An 18064-nucleotide genomic window follows, 5' to 3' on the forward strand; every position below is an offset into this window, starting at 1 on the left:
TGTGTGTGTGTGTGTGTGTGTGTGTGTGTGTGTGTGTGTAAGAGACCATGGGCATACAACTAGTAAGTGTTTAGGACAGATTTGAACTCAGGAATATGAGTCTTCCTGATTCCAGGTCCCAAGCTCTACCCACTACACCACCTAGCCACCCTGGAATTAGCACACAGCCTTCCACAATTATCAGGCAGGAAGTCTCCTTGCTCATATCCACCTCCCTCCTGTTCTCATTCTCAATGCTATTCTCCAGTATAAAAATTCTTTCCTCTTCCATTTTCAAGCACCATAGTAAACTAGAGAACAGAATCAGGTGGGAGCTGCCAAAAGGCTCAACATGAGGATTTTTTCCTAAAAATTAGAATTACATAAAAGTGGAATAGCTGACCTCAAATTCTCCTTTACCTAGCAAGATCTCAATATTCACTTGTAAGGAATTTTCATTAGTCACACGATGAAATCAAAAGTCCAATAATTGTGAAGTTAAATGAGATACACAAGAAGGCAAATGTTCCATCCTCATAGAAAAAGCAGGCTTTCTCAATTTAAACTGATTGATAAAAAGGCTACATAACCAACAGTGAAATGTCTTAAAAGACAGCATAATATAAATGGTAACACTGTACACAGAGATAGGGCCCACTGGCAAACCAGGTATTTAAAACCTGCAGAACAACAGTTGACAAAAGAAAACCAAACCTGAGGCCAGAATTTGAGAATTCTATTAACAAGTCTTCAAATGAATGGATTAAATCTAGTGTATTTGTTTACATAACATAGCACTTGTTTTTGTAACTAGATTCATTCTTTATTGTTAATCAACTAACCAAACCACAAGGTATCTACCATTTCCAACTAATATCAGCAGCTGGCATCAGACACCCAACTAGACAATCTTGTTAGAGGATGTCCATGTTTGTTTTTCACAAAACTGTCTGTAGAGCAAAAAATAAATAAATAAAAAGCATAAACAAAATGTTCAATAAAACCTGACAGGCTTTTAATAAGACACATGGGAACAAACTAATCCAGGTTTCTGTAGGCAGATACTACATAAAAGGTTAATCAAAGGCTCAGTCAATGCAGGAACATCTGTATCCGGATCAGCACTATTTTTTTAAGAAGAGCACAACATCTGCAAGGAGGCAAGGATTATTCCATTGGGACAACACTTATCCTTAAAGCCCAAAGATTTGTAGCTCAATCTATTGTTTTACACTAAGAGATTGCTTTTCCTCAGCAATCACTTCTACATCACAATGTCACTTTCAAAAGAGGGAAAAGTCCATCTCTAGTAAAAATTTGGAGAATTGTGGTAATAGGTTGTACCAGTATTTAGTGAAGTAAATGTAATTTTCCTTCATAAGCAATATAGACTATCTAGAATTGAATAAATGTTAATGTTCTCGTTATTTTGATGATAAGCTTATCAAGAGGAAAATATAAAACCTTGAGATATTCATATTTATCAAATTAGTAAGGTTTAAATGAAAGGGCTTGTACTTTGCTACATGTGACCTATCAAAGTGTACATATAACCAGCTGTGAGCATCTGGTTAAACAGCTGGAGATTAAAGACTATTCATTGATAACCATTTTGTGACTGTTAGTAATGACTAGATTTTAACTGCATGCTGTGTAGTAGAAATAGCTGAATATTAAAAATCTTTTTTTTGTTTCATGCTGGGGAGTTTTAAAATAATTGATATTCTACACATAACACTGAGAAAAGAAAAATCAAAATTATAGAGTTTTATAGCAATATCATTAAGAATCTGTCTTTGTTTCAGTTATGTACCTCAATTCTGTGGGACATTTATAAAAAACATACTTGTTCCAGACTCACAATAAATGCACTTTTATTAACATCTGAATTTTTATTAACTAAAATTTATAGCCTGTAAAATCACAGTATTATAAAAACAAAATAAATTAAACCACTCTGAATCTTTATCTTAATAAAAATTATTGCATCTAAAGATTAAGAGTGCTTTCTTTGTTTCATTTTTGAGTTGTTGGGGGGGCTTGTAATGCCATGGTATTGGGGGCTAAAAAATTTAGGTATTTAATTTGAAAATCCATATTTGTGTATAGGTGCACACACATATATATGACCCTACTCCCAAGTAGCAAACTATGGTTCCCACACACTTCTACCATAAATATAACTTACATCCATTCTTTTACCATCTCATCAGGTTAATCCTATTACAGTATAACTGTGACCAATTTCAGTATGGGCAGGGCACTACCATCTTTGAAGTCACCTCCAATCTTGTTATTTCTACCTTTACAACACCACTTGTATATGTCTTTTGTCTATTCACATAGGTACCACCTTATAGTTCAAGCTTTCATCATCTCTCACCTGGTCTATTGTAATTGCCTTCTTTTTAAAAAAATATTATTTATTTACTTTTTTGGTCTTCTGTGTATTTATTGTTTTACAGCAGAATGCCCAACACAGATCATCATAACTGCCAAATAGTCAGCTGTGCAAAATAGTATATATAGTGCCTAGGTACAGATGTGAGACATGATTTTTTAAAATAAATACTTAAACACTAATGTATGGTCCTACAAATGAGCATTTAAACTAGATAGTCTAACTTGATCTGCCTCCTTGGACCCACAGTAACTGTTATTTCCCCAAAAACCAATAGAATCAATATACTGAATCATCATCAGTTCCACTGTGTGAATAATGAATCACGAGTCCCTTTTTCTAAGAGCTTTTCCTGGCTCCCCTACAAACATGATCTGGCCTGGATAAAAAGACAACAGGAATTTCTTGAAAGTCAGTGGTCCAAAATGCTAAGTATGGTTAAGGATTCTACACAATCTATGTTCATTGGTTGCTTTTTTAGTTAGGATATACTTAGATTACTTTCTTCAATTCATCATACAGGACAAGCATGAAAGCTCTACCCATGCCTCTAAGAATATTGGACCAGGCACCCCTGAAGAAACCTTTGCCACCCTCATCTTTAGCAATCTGCCTCCAGCAGTCAATTGTCCCAGTGTTCATGATATCAGCTCCTTTGTGCTCAGACTACATCATCATTCGTCACCTTACTGTATCAAAGGGATAGGAGACCACACCTGCTACAGCAGTTACTGTTTGCGCGATCATCCAACTTATCACCATGTGAGTGTTCTTTGGATCTGGGAGCATACCTTTTACTGTATGATAGATTACAATATAGATAATGATACCCTGCACTGAGACATTGAAATCTTGATACAAGCCACGAATTCCATCAGACTTGGTAATTTTCACAAGGCAATCTCCCAGACCTTTGAATTCTCTTTTAGTGCCAGATTTCCCAACATCGGCTGCCAAGTGGTTTCTTGCTAAATCCAAGGGGTAGACAAAGCAGACAGAAGTGGCTCCAGTTGTACTACTGGAGGCAAGATTGCCGGCAAAATACCTCCAAAACTCTGTGTGCTTGTCCACTCCTCCCAAAAACACTCACTTATGCTTATCCTTAAAGACAAATTTAATGGCCTGGGTGGGGAAATATCTGATGACATTTCCTAAGTTACCTTGCCAGAAGGAAAGCACCCCTAGTTCCTTTGGTATTCAGACTATACACTCCATTATGCCTTTCTACTGCTTATCTGCAGCAATTTGTTTACTTGTATGCTGCACCTGCAATAGTAGCTTAACTCTCTCAATGGAAGCCACAGCAGTCTTGGAGATAGCAGCAAGGATGCCACCAACCAGGAAGTCCACAGCAAAGGAGATGGCCTTTTCCATCACCGTTACAGAGGGAGAAGGTGTTGGAGTTGATGAAAGAAAGCCAGTGAGAGAGGGCCGAAAGCTGGGGAACTCATTGCTTCCTGCACAGCCCCTTGCTACAGTTTGGACCAAAAGGGTATTTACTTTTTTTTTAATTTATGGGATAAAACAAGAATTTCCATAATATAGTACAATGAAAAGGATGATTGCACATAAAGCCATAAATTCACTATGTACAACTGGCTATTCCTTTTAAATACATAAGAAAGTTATATAAATTTCTTTTTTTCTTCTTTTTTTTCTTCTCTCCCCCCTCCGCCTCAGAGATGGCTACCATTTCACACAAATAGGTGTGTGTGTGTGTGTGTGTGTGTGTGTGTGTGTGTGTGTGTGTGTGTGTAAAATTATTCTATACATCCTGCTATTCATCAGTTCTTTCTCTGGGTGTAGATAGTGCCTTTCTTCATGTGTCCTTTATAGTTAGTTTGGATATTTACAATAGTGAAAATCAATTATTCTCTCAAAGTCATTCTTAAAATGATATTGCTGTTACCGTATACAAAGCTCTCTTGGTTCTGCTCATTTCACTCTTCATTATTTTGTGCAAGTCTTTCGATGTTTTTCTAAGATCATTGAGCTCATCATTCCTTATAGCATAGCAATATTTCATCATAAGGCTATACCACAACTTGTTCAGCCATTCCTCATTGACAGGCATCCCTGCAATTTCCAGTTCTTTGCCACCACAAAGAGAGCTGCTATAAACATTTTAGAACACACAGATTGTTTTCCTTTTTCCCTAATCATCTTTGGAAATAGACCTATTAGTGGTATTGCTGGGTCAAAGAGTATAGGCAGTTTAATAACTCTTTGGGCATAATTCCAGATTGCTCTCCAAAATGGTTAGATCAGCTCACAATTACATCAACAATGAATTAATGTCTCAATTGTTCCACATCCCCTCCAACATTTGTCACTTTCCCCTCCAATCATTTTAGCCAATCTGATAGACGTAAAATGATATCTCCAGGTTGTTTTAATTTGCATTTCTCTAATCAATAATGTAAATGTCTTCTAATTAGTCTCCCTACCTCAATTCTCTTCCCACCAAGGTTGTAAGCCTAGGTGACTCAGAGGATAGGAATGCCCTGCTATACTGTATCCGCCTTTTGAATTTATCTCTTAAATATTAAGAGAAAAATGCCTTATATTCCAACAGAAAGGTAAGTTGAACAGGAAAAAATATGAGAATAAGAACCTGATAATACTAGAATAGGTTAAAAAGAAGTGGTCATGAAAACACTTTCACCAAATGATATTTACCATTGAGATAAATAACTGGCTGTATGAAATAATGAAAGTTCTGCCTGGAGACCAAGCAATAAGCTATTTAACCTCTAATGATTTTAGCCCTGTTTTTCTATGAAATCCCAAGTAAATTAATTATACTAATCTAAATACTATGTATATTATCAGAGCTCAACAAGAAAATTAAGATATATTAAGAGATCTTGAAGCCTTACCCAATCTCCCAACCAGTTGTTACTGAACCTAAGACCTTCTTTCCCAACCTCACTACAACACCCACCCTGAAAACATTCCTGAGCCAGCCTATTAGAGACCTTACTTCACTTGACATTGACCTATTAATGCCTACTCTGTGTCAGATCACTCAATTAATTTTTAACATATAATTAGAAAAGAGCTTATATCTCTCCATATTGTCTAAATGATAGAATTTAAACTGTTGAATGCTTTGGAGAACCCTAGATATGCTGTCTATAGCATTCCCCTGTTCTATCATTCTAATATTAATATGTAAAAAATGAAATTAATTTAGTCTTGTGTGTCTTTCCTTGATGAACCCAGATAAGCTCTAAGTGTTAACAGCCATTCTAAAGACTTAGACGTAATCCGTTAATAATCCAATCATGATTTTTCCCCAGAAATCAAAGTCAAGCTCTATTTTCTATATTTTACACTTTTGAACCTTTTTACTTTTTAAAAAAAAATGGACTACTTGCCCTTTTCCAGTCTTGCAGCATCCCTCCCTTTCTCCATGAGCTTCCAGAGATTAATGACAGTGACCCAAAAATAGCATTGACCATTTTCATGAGTATTCTGGCACATTGCTTATCTAGGTTTGGTGACCTGAAAGTTTTGAAACCAGCCAAGTGTTCGATTACTATCATCTAGGACTTCAATTTCCTGTTAACTATTTTTGTTCTCATTTTCTCAGCCCAAAGATCATTATTTGTGTCATTGAAAACAAAAGAAAAATAAGAGTTCAGGAGTTCTAATTTCTTCACATCCTTTATTACAACTGTTCCATAATTTAAAATAAAGAGCAGCCATTATCTTTTTTATATCCTCTTTTCCCATTATTGCTTGAAAAATATTTTATTATGTCCTTAGTATTCCTTAAAAACTTCAACTCACTTTGAGCTTTAGCACATCTGGTTAACCATTCTTTTATGTTCAATTTCCACTACTTTTCCCGCTATCTATTTTCTATACATATTCTTTTAAAATCTAAGTTGTTTGATGAATTCTTTGCATTCCCATATCCATGTGTCTTCAGGCAGTTCCCCTTTTCTTCCTCACTGTTATAGTTTCTCTTTGGTCTTCAAAATGTGTGTCTTAAGAGTTTTCCGCTCCCTCTTGGGTTAATTTTCATTGTATAATTTTAAATCATCTATCCTTTGCCTGAACTCTTTGAAATCCACTCTCCTAAAATCAAGTGTACCTATCAGGTGTTTTTCTCCTCCTCTAACATGAAGTCAATTAGAAGTCAATTAGTCCCTTCCCTCTGAGGTGGACATCATTTCTATTTCAGCAAATCAGTTTCTCCTTGTTGGTCAAAATCAGGTCAAGAAAGGAATGTCCCTTGTCCCTTCTCCCAAATTATCATTAGGGCAAATGAAGAATTTATAACTTGCTCTGCTTTTGTCGGAAATAGTACTCCAACAGATACCTGGATAATTGAAGACCCCTATCACCCCTCTAGAGACCAGGGCTGGATGTTGTTGTTGTTGTTGTTGTTGTTGTTTGTTGTGGCTATTGCTGATGTGATATCTTGATTTGCAAGTGAACTGGATATAAGTGAGGCAGGACTTTGCAAAACCATTAGCCTCACCCTCTCCTCCAGAGTCAGCTGAGTCAGGCGACAAGACTCAGGTCAGAAGGACTGGAAATTATCCCATATGCAATAGGAGACCTTGGCCTTTGGAAGCTAAGGCCTTTTCCAGGTCTCAGTTTGTCTGAGGTAACACCCATTCTGTGATTTAAGACTAGGTAAGAAATGAGGCAAAAGATGGCCTAGTTTGCCTACTCAAAACAAAAAATCAATCTGGGAGGGGAAGACCCTCAGGGTTTCTGGCTAGAACAGAAACCATTGCTATTTATACTCACTCTGAACCATCAAAACCCAAACAATGGCCAAGTGAGGCTTGGGCTGGGACCTATTATTGGCCAATCAAGGACAACCAGAGTGATTTGGGTTTAAAGCATATTCGGGTAGCTCCTTTTGAATCCCAATGGGTTTTTATCAAAGCCTAGTTTTCCAGAGATCTATTTCAAGAAATCATAAAATAAAATAAAAAAGTTAATTATCCCACTTAAAAAATGATAGAGTAAATAAGTAGGGAAGAGAAAAAAGTGTAGCCCCCCAAAGCCCAAGATATCTTGAGAGGTTTAAGTGATCAGAATTTATATTCCCCTGGGCAGAGCACCCACATGTAAGGGTATGATTCTCCATGTGGATGGAAGGAAGGAAGGAAGGAAGGAAGGAAGAAAGGAAGGAAGGAAGGAAGGAAAGAAGGAAGGAAGGAAAGAAGAAAGGTAGGAAGGAAAAAAGAAAGAAAGGAAAAAAGAAAGAAAGGTATAAAGGAAGGAAGGTAAGAAGGAAGGAACAACATTGCCCAATTGTGATTGGCCATTTGGGTTCCCAGGCATCTACCACTAGTCACAGACTGTTGTTTGACCTTCATTCTTGAAGAGGACCAATGACATCAGAAGGGTGATGTCTTGACTTGGAAGTGAGTTGAATTGAAGTGAGGCAGCACTGTGCAAAAACATCAACTTCACTCTCTCCTCCAAAATCATCTGAGTCCAGTGGCAAGACTTAGGTCAGAATGACTGGAGATGACCCCAGATACAGTGGGAGACCTTGGCCTTTTTAAGTTAAAGGCTAGATATGTAAATATGGGAATCACCTGTATTGACATGATAATTGAACCCATGGAAATTGATGAGATCATCAAGTGACAGGAAGTGACAAGGTACAGATTGAAGAGAGAAAAGGGCCCAAGAGATAATCTCAGGGTATACCACAGTATACATGACATGAATGAACATCTAGCAAAAAGACCAAGGAGATTTCAAGATATAAGAAAATAGGAAATGATTAAATACTATTTCCATTTTCATAATTATTTATATGACATGTCTCATTTCTTTTATAGGAATATAGGGAAGAAGAGAAGACAACGTCTTAAGCTTCAGACAATAGTCTTTACCTACATAATCTAATGTTTTGAATCTTTCATATTGACCTAAAAGAAAGAAGTAATTGATTTTCTTTTTTTTTAAATTAGACATTATAACATGGCTAATGAGGGAATTTATTTTACTTGACAACACATATTTGTTAGAAGTTTTGTTTTTCTTGCCTTCTCAATGGATGAAGATGGGAGAGAGAGAACTCAGAGCTAAAAATAACATTTTAAAAATGAAAAATTAAAATATATCGTATTTTTAACTCAAATAGCTAAGAATTCAAAAGATGTATTTGTCTCAAAATAATTATATGAAATCGTTAGAGAATAAAAATATCTAGAAGATGAGTTTTTTGTTTTAATTAAAGAAAATAGTTGAAACCTAAATGTCTGTTGTTCAGTAGCTATTTTTCTTCTACTACAATAGCCAAAAAAAAAAAATTACCTAATATTTACAGTTAATTTTTGAATTAAAGGAAGGTCACTTGCTTCAATTAACTATAGTAATTAAACAAATTATCATTGCTGTCAGATGTATCTGAAAAATTAATATATAAAAGTATCAAAATAAATCATTGCTTTAAAATGCACGCTGTAGCTCTTCTAGTAACAATTTCTGAGTTATTAAGAAAATGTTTAATCAAGAAAGGAGCATTTCAGCTATTTTTCACATTGTTACATCAAGAAGTTTTTTTTAAGGAATGCAATTTATTTTGAATAAAATGTATCTTACTCACCTGACAGATTTATTAATGCTTTTATCAAAAACATCATTATGAATATAAATCCAAATCAATCATTTCTCTTTAGAAAAATATTCTTTATGCAAGGATGTTCCCTCATCTCTCCCTATACAGAAATTTACCCCAGAGTCCAATCCGTGCTGGAAATAGACAACATTACTTCTCAAATTAACAATAAAGCCTCGTTTGTTTGCCACAACTAACAGCTACAACAGCTAAGAGGTCTTGATCAAGTTTTTCCTCTAACTCTCAGAGTATCTATCATTCCTTTTCTGCTCATACCCAGAACCAGGGGGTTCTGTCCTTGTCCCTCGCCCTTGGATCAATAATCATAACTCTGCTATACCTTGGGAATCAACTTTGCTCATCTGCACTTATTTTTAAAGAAATATTACATATATATGTGTGTATATGTATAGATAGATATAGATAGATAGCTTATGGCTTAAAGAACCTATTATTTTATTGTCATCATCATTATCATCATTATTCTTTTGTACTTGAGGAAATGAAGAGTCTGGGGGATATTTATAGTTTGCATCTGGATTTGGCCATCAGAAATAATTACATTTTGGTTTTAAAAGTTTTTGCTCAAAGATTCTGTTAGAATACAGGTTGAATTCAGAGTAAAGTATATAGAGACATTGATAATGTTAATAAAAGTTTTTAGGAAACAGACCAAGAAACTGTGGTTTACCTCTAATAGACAATAAATCAGCTCATCTTACCAGCACACTCAAAAAACTGATGGCATATAACAACCAAACTTAGTATTTATTGAAACACATATAAGATACAATTGCTGTTATACTGATGATATGCTATACTGAATAGGCAAAAACTGTTCAAGAATTTTTTTTCAAAGTTAACCTAAATAAGATTAAAACCTATAAAAAAACAAACAAACACATATTTTCAATAGGTTATAATGGAGGAAATATAATGTTGTGAGGATACCCAGGCCACCATGCAGGAGGTTCATCAGTGCATTGGGTGCTACCATGTACCTTTGGCCCAGGCACAGGCCCTTCTGACCAGTGAACTGGAGAAATTCCAGGACCTCCTGGGTTGATGAACACATTTCATCCTCACCATGACCAAGAAGATGAAAGATTCCCCAGCTTCTGTTGCAAAACAGAGTCATTGTCAGTAGTCATCCACAGTGAGAGAATGGGTCTACTTGTAAAAATGTATGGAAATCTTTACCTTTCAGTGAAATTTTAAGAATAAAACTGAGGCTATAGCAAGTTTAAGAATACCTTTATGGTAATTTGACATCTACTCCTGGGCTCTGGTGGTTCCATTATATGTTTTGACCCATAGGTGAAGAAATGGAAGAAACTGGTGTTTGGATCTGTATTGGAAGTAACATGGAGGGCTACTAATACCCACTCCCACCCCATCAGTGAAGCTGACTTCTATTCTACCTGTTAGAGCCCTTACTGGCATTCAACTAATTCAGAAATATTTGATTCTTGGAAGCTAGAATAGGCCCTTGGATTTACGGATATTAACAGTTTATCTCTCCAACCTAATCTCCCATTTGGCATGAGTCCTTGAGGTAGCCATCCACCTTTGTTTGGTGCCAACTTCATGTCTACCTGGTTCAGCCATTTCCCATAGACCATAAAGTAGTAGCCATGAGTTCACTGCTGATTGGAAAAGAGAAACTCAGTTGTGCTTTTCTCCTCAGTACAAGAACCTGGAATTCAGAGGGGAGTCTGGGGAAAGAGGGCTATTTGGATTAGAGCACTGATCAACAACCTGGTGATCCTTCCTTTGATGAGAACAGTGCTAATACCAACTTTCAGCTAGGACACCAAGCAAGAGTATAAAAGGGAAATCTCCCATCAGGCATGAGAAGCTCTGGTTCCTTCATTTACGTTTCTCTAGGACTGCTGCTCAGGTTACCTTTTCTTGCCCTTCAGAAAGGTACTACAGGGAGTACACTTCAGTTAAAGTGTTTTTGAGAGTAACATGACATAGTTTTGAGGTGCCACCTAACTGCCCCACTTACTTTTAATTGTAAGAAAATTCAAATACTTTAATTGTAAGAAAATCCAAATACTTAAATTTAGGTTTAAGTTTCCTTGCTCCCTAATCTATCAAAATCTAATCAATTCCAAAAAAAAGAGGTCATTTTGAAGTATAATATAGTTGAAAATAAATATGGTTTTCAAATATATAGAGAGAAACACCTACACAAAATGTTTCCAAATAGATTTTCTACTGATTTAAGGAAAGGATGAGACATTGTTATGTGAATTATTAATTGGTATTATAAAGTTTTTACAACTTCAAACTGCTTGGTCTTTTAAGATAGTTAAAGTCTGTCCCCTACAATTTTATACACGCTATAATTGAGCTAGCTGACTCTTTCTTTATAAACAACCAGAACAAAGTTGGACTTTGGCCCAACCAAGGTAGATAATTAGAAGTTCTGAAATACTGGGGGATAAATTAATAAGAATTTATTCTAATTAATGGAAATGGATATATGAAATGGATAAATATTTACAAAAAAATGTAAATTGCCCAGATTAACAGAAGAGGAAGTAAAATACTTAAATAACCCCATCTCAGAAAAATAAATTGAACAAGCTGATGAACTTCCTAGGAAAAAATCTCCAGGGCCAGATGGATTTACAAGCTAATTCTATAAAACATTTAAAGAAAAATTAATTCCAATACTATATAGACTATTTGGGGAAATAGCTGAAGAAGGAGTCTTACCAAATTCTTTTTGTGGTACAAATATGGTACTGATACCTAAACTGGGAAGAGTCAAAATAGAAAGAAAATTATAGACCAATTTTCCTAATGAATATAGATGCAGAAATTTTGAATAAAATACTAGCAAATTGATTACAGCAACTTATCATGAGAATAATACACTATGATCAGGTAGGATTTATACCAGGAATGCAGGACTGGTTCAATATTAGGAAAACTATCAGCATAATTGATGATATCAACAACAAAACTAACAGAAACCACATGATCATCTCAATAGATGCAGAAAAAAACTTTTGACAAAATTCAACACCTATGTTCCTATTAAAAAAGAGAGCATAGAAATAAATGGAGTCTTCCTTAAAATGATAAATAGCATCTACCTAAAACCTTCAGCAAGCATCATATGTAATGGGTACAAGCTAGAAGCATTCCCAATAAGATCAGGGGTGAAAAAAGGAGTCCATTATCACTACTGTTGTTTAATATCATACTGGAAACATTAGCAATAAGAGAAGAAAAAGAAATTGAAGGTATTAGAATAGGCAAATAAGAAACAAAGCTATCACTCTTTGCAGATGATATGATGATATACTTAGAGAATCCTGGAGAATCAAGTAAAAAACTAATTGAAATTGAACCAAACCTCTAAACTGCATCATTTTGGTGGCCCATATGGGGAAACTGCCTAACCCCAAGTTCGTCTCCAGCCGAGACTAGAAGGTATGTAAGCCTCTCCTCCCTCCTTTCTTACTATGCAGTCAGGGTCGGTCTCCAAGCATCAAGGCTTGGAGATGCTTTTCAGGCAGACAGTTATGAAGCTGTCTCTCACTCGGCCTGACACTCTCAGGCTCTCGGTCCACTGGGTTGGTTCAAGGCCATGGACCTGGGTACACCTTCCGCAGCAGAGATGACAAGGACAGATGCCCTATCTGGAAGTGTGTGCTCAATTCTGTTAATTCCCTCAGCCCTAGGGAATTGGGGAAAACTGCAGTTGCTTTTTGGTTCCCTGAGGCTTACTTTCTCCCTTCCCTCTACACCACTGAATCCTCCTTCATAGAGGTTACAGGGGAAAGTTAGAACAACTAAAAATATCTTGGCAGATTTTGGAGGTTTTGTGATTGATCATTAAGGAGTTTTGAAACTCCTCCTTACGACCCTGGTCACTCCCTTCCCTTGAGTCAAGAGAGTATCTGTTAACCCCTCTTGTAGGAGAAGAGAGTTTTACCCTTTACCCCTCACCTTTGATTTCACCCTCCTCCACCTGGGAAAGGAAGGAGAGGGGAGGGGCAGCTACTACAGTGTGGGCCCCACAGGCAATGGCCTTGGAACCTAGGGCAACCTTTGCCTGGAAGTCTCACCCAGGTTCAGCACATCCTGTTCAAGGTAATGAAGCTGGCCTCCAAACTTGGGTAAGCACACTCTTTTAAATTTGTAGTTTTAACTGTTAATGATGAGATGTTGATTCTCCCTGTAAAGTCATTTGGAAGTGCATTTAACAAAAGTGAAGTCACTTGATTGGTAACTGGTTAGTTTCAAGTTTCAAATTGGCGAACTTTCTGTATCAGTTATGTCAAGCAACTTTTCATAATTTGGTTACCACAAAAATAATTTAGCTATTGTTGGTTATTGTTTTAATGTGTAAACTAGTCAAAAAGCTTGTTTGGTTATGTATGACTTGCTGAGAATTTGCAAGTGTATAGAAATCTCTAATGATTGGCTTTTTACACTAGGACAAATTTAAGTTTGAGATGTAAATCCTGGAAAAGATTTTCCTAAGCTGTGATTAGTAAAACTTGGTGTTTGAGGTAAAAGCTCATAGGATTTTATTTTGAGTTGTCTGATGGGTCATAATCCATCGATAATCAATCATCCATCTGAGAGAAATGCCACAAGCTACTCAGAGAAAGTGGTACTGGTGGGAAGTCAGCACTGGGAAAAGCTGAGAGGACAATTTTAGCCTCAGTCTAAGATGGGATCCTCCTGGCTCAGTTTCCCCATTATGTTCCTTTGAAAGGGAATGTTACCCACCTGGCTATTCCTGAGTCTGGCTATGAGGTGAATTTGATACTGCATGGTTGGAAAACTGAATTATCTGAATCCAAACAGAGTTAAGGATGTTTTATCCTCTCAAAGTTGGGCCCTAAATCTAGTCCCTATTTTATATCTGTGCCCTGCAGTTTTTTCTGTCAGATTTATGTCTTCCAGACTATGGGCCATTCACCTACAGTTGGTCGCAAACAGTAGTACTAGCCAATGTCCCCACATTGTTCCCTGGATGCAGCCTATGCTAGGTTCCAGTCAACCTCCTCTTTGGGACCCCCTCAAGGCATGGATAACTCTATGCCCAGCCCCTTGCCAGCAGGAAGAAGTTTCAGAAGCTGAGACCTTCGACCCTTACTCCAAAAGAATTTGGGCCTCATTTGTTTGAGGGGGGAATGATGGGGTTGAGATCTGGGCCCCAGAAAGGAAAAACCCTGGACTTTCACACATGGCCAAATCTCGGGAGTTCACCTGAGGCTATAATCCCATCAACTGGCCTTTCATTCTGGCTACACCCAATCTCCCCTCCATTGTCTTACCTTCCTATGGCCCCTGGCCATTTCCCACACTTAATCCTAGCTAGGCTCCATTGTCCAGGTCCCAGGAGTTCTGTTCACCCCAGCTTACTGGCCACTCCCATCCAGATCTCCTTAGGCCCCTCCTCACATCACCCCAAACTACTTGGCCACTCCTAGATCCCTCCTACAGGCTTTCTGTATATAAGGTCCATTTTGTCTCCATTAAGATGCTGGGATTCTTAAAATCTAGCCACTGGTCAGATTCTTATAATCTAGCCAATAGTTTACTAATGTTCAGACTCCTTAAGAGTCTGCCCAATATGATGGATGTTCTAATAAACCTTGTCTTTGGTTGAAAAAAAAAAAGATCCTTCATTTCCCTTCCTACAATATACACCTCTTCTTTTTTTAAAACCTTAGATCAGGAGGAAAGACAAAGGTTTAACAGGAGGACTTATGGTGAACCTTTAGTTATACAAACAACTGAAATAAGATTTTATTAACATTTCAGGAAAAATCTATAAAATAATTATAGTGTTTAAGGCAAATACAATTGAATATTGGGCAGTAGCCCAAATTACTATTTTTTTTGGGGGGGGGGTTGGGGAAGGATAGCAACAGAAGACAATTTGACTATAAGTACAGGTGTAGCCAGGGAAGTAGAGGGGGCACTGTAGGGGTTGATGATGGGGAAAAGAAGCTCCAAAGAGGGGCAGGAAACAATGAGATCTTATGGATTATGGAGGGGGGTAGAGACTAGGAAGTTATTATTCCACATAGTGGCTTAGGTTGCTTGAGAAGATACATGCACCCTGGGAAGAAAGTGCCTCTTAATGTCAGGGAACAAAGGCCCATTTGTCCTGTACTAATTCAGGCTCTGTTTCAAAGGAAATCCCAAACTCAACATTTCATTATGACCCGGACATTTTATCAAAGGAAATGGGTTTAAAAGGTTCTTGGAGGCATAATGAATATAGGGATTTGAGGTACCTAACTTCTTTAGGGCTAAGTTTCCTTACCTATAAAATAAGGGAATTGGACAAGATGGCCTCTGAGGACCCTTCCAGTGTTACTGTTATGATTCTGTGGAATTGGCAGCCAAGCTTGAGCCAGGGAGGTAGACAATAATGTGGAATCAATCAATCAGCAAGTCTTTATTAAGACCTATTATGTGCCTGGCACTGTGGAAGGTGCTACAAGGAATGAAACAATCTACTCACAGTGAGCTTACCGTCTAATGGGGAAGACAAGCACATATAAAAATATATACAACATAAATACAAAGTTTATATGTGTGTGTGTGCATATACACATACACAAAGAAATGAAATACAAGGTAATTTGAGAGGGACAGCAATAGCAATTGGGGGATCATGAAAAGCTTCACACAGAAGATGGTGTCCAAGCTATATCTTTAAAGAAGAGTGACTTTTTAAAAATAGTATTTTTAATTATATTTAAAGACAGTTTTAGCATTCATTTTTACAAGATTTTGAGTTCCAAATTTTTCACCCTCCCTCCCTCCCCTCCCCTCTTCCTAAAATGATAAGAAATTTGATACAGATTATATACATGCAATAATATAAAACATATTTCCATATTAGTCTCAATTGTGAAAGAAGAAACAGAATAAAAGGAAAAACCACCCAAAAAAAGTAAGGGAAAATAGTATGCTTTGATCTAAATTTAGAATCCATCAGTTCTTTATCTGGATGTGGATAGCATTTTCTACACGAGTTCTTTGTAATTGTCTTGGATAGCAGTATTGCTAAAAAGAGCTAAGTTATTCACAGTTGATAGTCACTGTTGACTGGATTGTAGCTGTTACAAGACAGGGAGTTTATGAGATGGAGGTAAAGAGAGAGTATATTCTAAGCAAGAAGGATGGCCAGTGCAAAGACACAGAGAGAAGTGTTGAAGTGTCATGGGGAAATAAGGGAAAGAAGGCCAATTTGGCTGGATCACAGAACTCATCTTTCCTCCCAAATCCTTCTTTCTTCTTCACTGTCCTTGGTACCATCATCATTCTCAACTTCTCACTGCTACTCACCCTACACATCCAGTCTATTTTCATGTCTTATGATTTCTGTCTTTACATCATTTCCTATATATACTCCCTTCTTCCCAATTACATAACCACTACCTTAATACTTTCTCTAATCATGTCATACCTTGGCTATTGCAGTAGCCTCCTTAGTTGGTCTCCTGCTTCAAATTTTGACCCACTCCAATCAATCTTTTATTCATGTGCTGAAGTGATTTTCCAACAGCCTAGGTCCAACCATGTTACTCCCCTACACAATTAATTTCAGAGGCTCCTATTACCTCCAGGACCAAATATAAAATACTCTCGTTGGCATTTAAAGCTGTGGCAGGTGAAATCTGAAATTCACTAAGGAAACAAAGGTTCAAGCTTCAAATTGTGGGAATGAGTGAGCCACAAAATCTGGACCTTTCCTAATTTTCCAGTCTTAATATGATTTACTCCCCTTCATATAATCCACAATACAGTTGCAATGACCTATGCCTTTTCACTGCCTACTCCCCCACACCTGAAACACTCTCCATTCTTACCTCCCTCTCTGAGTTTCCCTGTCTTCCTTTAAGACTCAGCTTAAATATTACCTTCTGCAGAAGGCTTTTCCCTGCCCTACTGTATACACTACTAATGACTTCCCTCTGAAATTACCTTCCATTAACTCTATATGTATTTTATGTGTAAAAAGTTATAACAGGTTATCTCCCCTTATAGACAGTAAACTCCTTCAGGGCAGGTACAAAGTTTTTTGTTTGTTTTACCTTTCTTTATATTCCTAGTGCTTAGCACAATGTCCAAAACATAGCAAGTACTTAATAAATACTTATTGGTTAATGGACTGAGCCTCAATTTGCTTATCTGTAAAACAGGGATAATACCTCATACATAGAAGTGTTATGAGGATCAGTTAAAATAATTAATAAATATTATAGTTAACAATCATATAATACTTCAAGTTTTGTAAAAATTTTCAAAAAATGTTTTTTCTACATTTGATCATGTATATACTTACTTTGTAAACCATAAAGTTATATAAGTGTATTACTATTATTGCTAGCATTCTTGTCATCACTGTCCTCATTGTTGTCACCATCATTGTTGTAATTGTTGTTAGAATGGAGATAGGCACAAGACCTGTAATTTCAGTGGGATAGGGAATGTCCAATTGAGGAAACTTTCTATACCAAAGCATCTTCTCTACAACTTAAAATCTTAGAGAGTTCCCCAGGGTCCCAAGGACAGCATGTATCAGAAGGAAAACTTGAACCCAGGTCTTCCTGGCTCCAAGGCCAGCTTTCTATCTGCTAAAAACTGCTACTCATATGAATGTGAGTTATTATCTTCATGCTTTTTGATGTTTTTCTTATTAGAAAACAGTGGACCTCTAGCTTGGAGATGAATGGGCTTTTTCTTTAAGGACCTATGGAACTTCAAGAGAGAGTTTAAACAGTACAGGAAGAGACAGCAATACTGAAGGGATGGGATTTGAGAGTGGTTCTGATGACTAGCAGGAAATTTTAACCAGAGAGAATCAAGAAGAGACTTTTGGTATTTTAAATAGTACTTCTGAACCTTGTAAAGCTACCAGTTTATTAAAAAGTAAAAATTTTAAAAATCCACTCTTCTGTCATGAATCATCAATCCATCAGGGTGACCCTGAGGGTCTTATAAGGCAACCTATCCTCACCCTCTCCCTTTTCATGAAGTTATTTTTCAGGTCCCTAATTATGGGCCACTCTTCTTAAATAAACACTAAT

The 18064-nt window shown here is 36.8% G+C and overlaps 1 protein-coding gene and 1 pseudogene across 1 annotated transcript in view; both read right to left on the reverse strand.

The window, feature by feature from the left end:
• HS6ST3 (heparan sulfate 6-O-sulfotransferase 3) overlaps window positions 1–18064 on the reverse strand; it is an 824577-nt gene that overhangs the window by 594251 nt on the left and 212262 nt on the right. The gene's annotated exons all lie outside the window — the stretch shown is intronic.
• On the reverse strand, window positions 2873–4331 carry LOC114038410 (annotated as a pseudogene).

The sequence above is a fragment of the Vombatus ursinus genome, unplaced genomic scaffold (assembly GCF_900497805.2).
Source record: "Vombatus ursinus unplaced genomic scaffold, bare-nosed wombat genome assembly UNPS02011014.1, whole genome shotgun sequence".
Lineage (NCBI taxonomy): Eukaryota > Metazoa > Chordata > Mammalia > Diprotodontia > Vombatidae > Vombatus > Vombatus ursinus.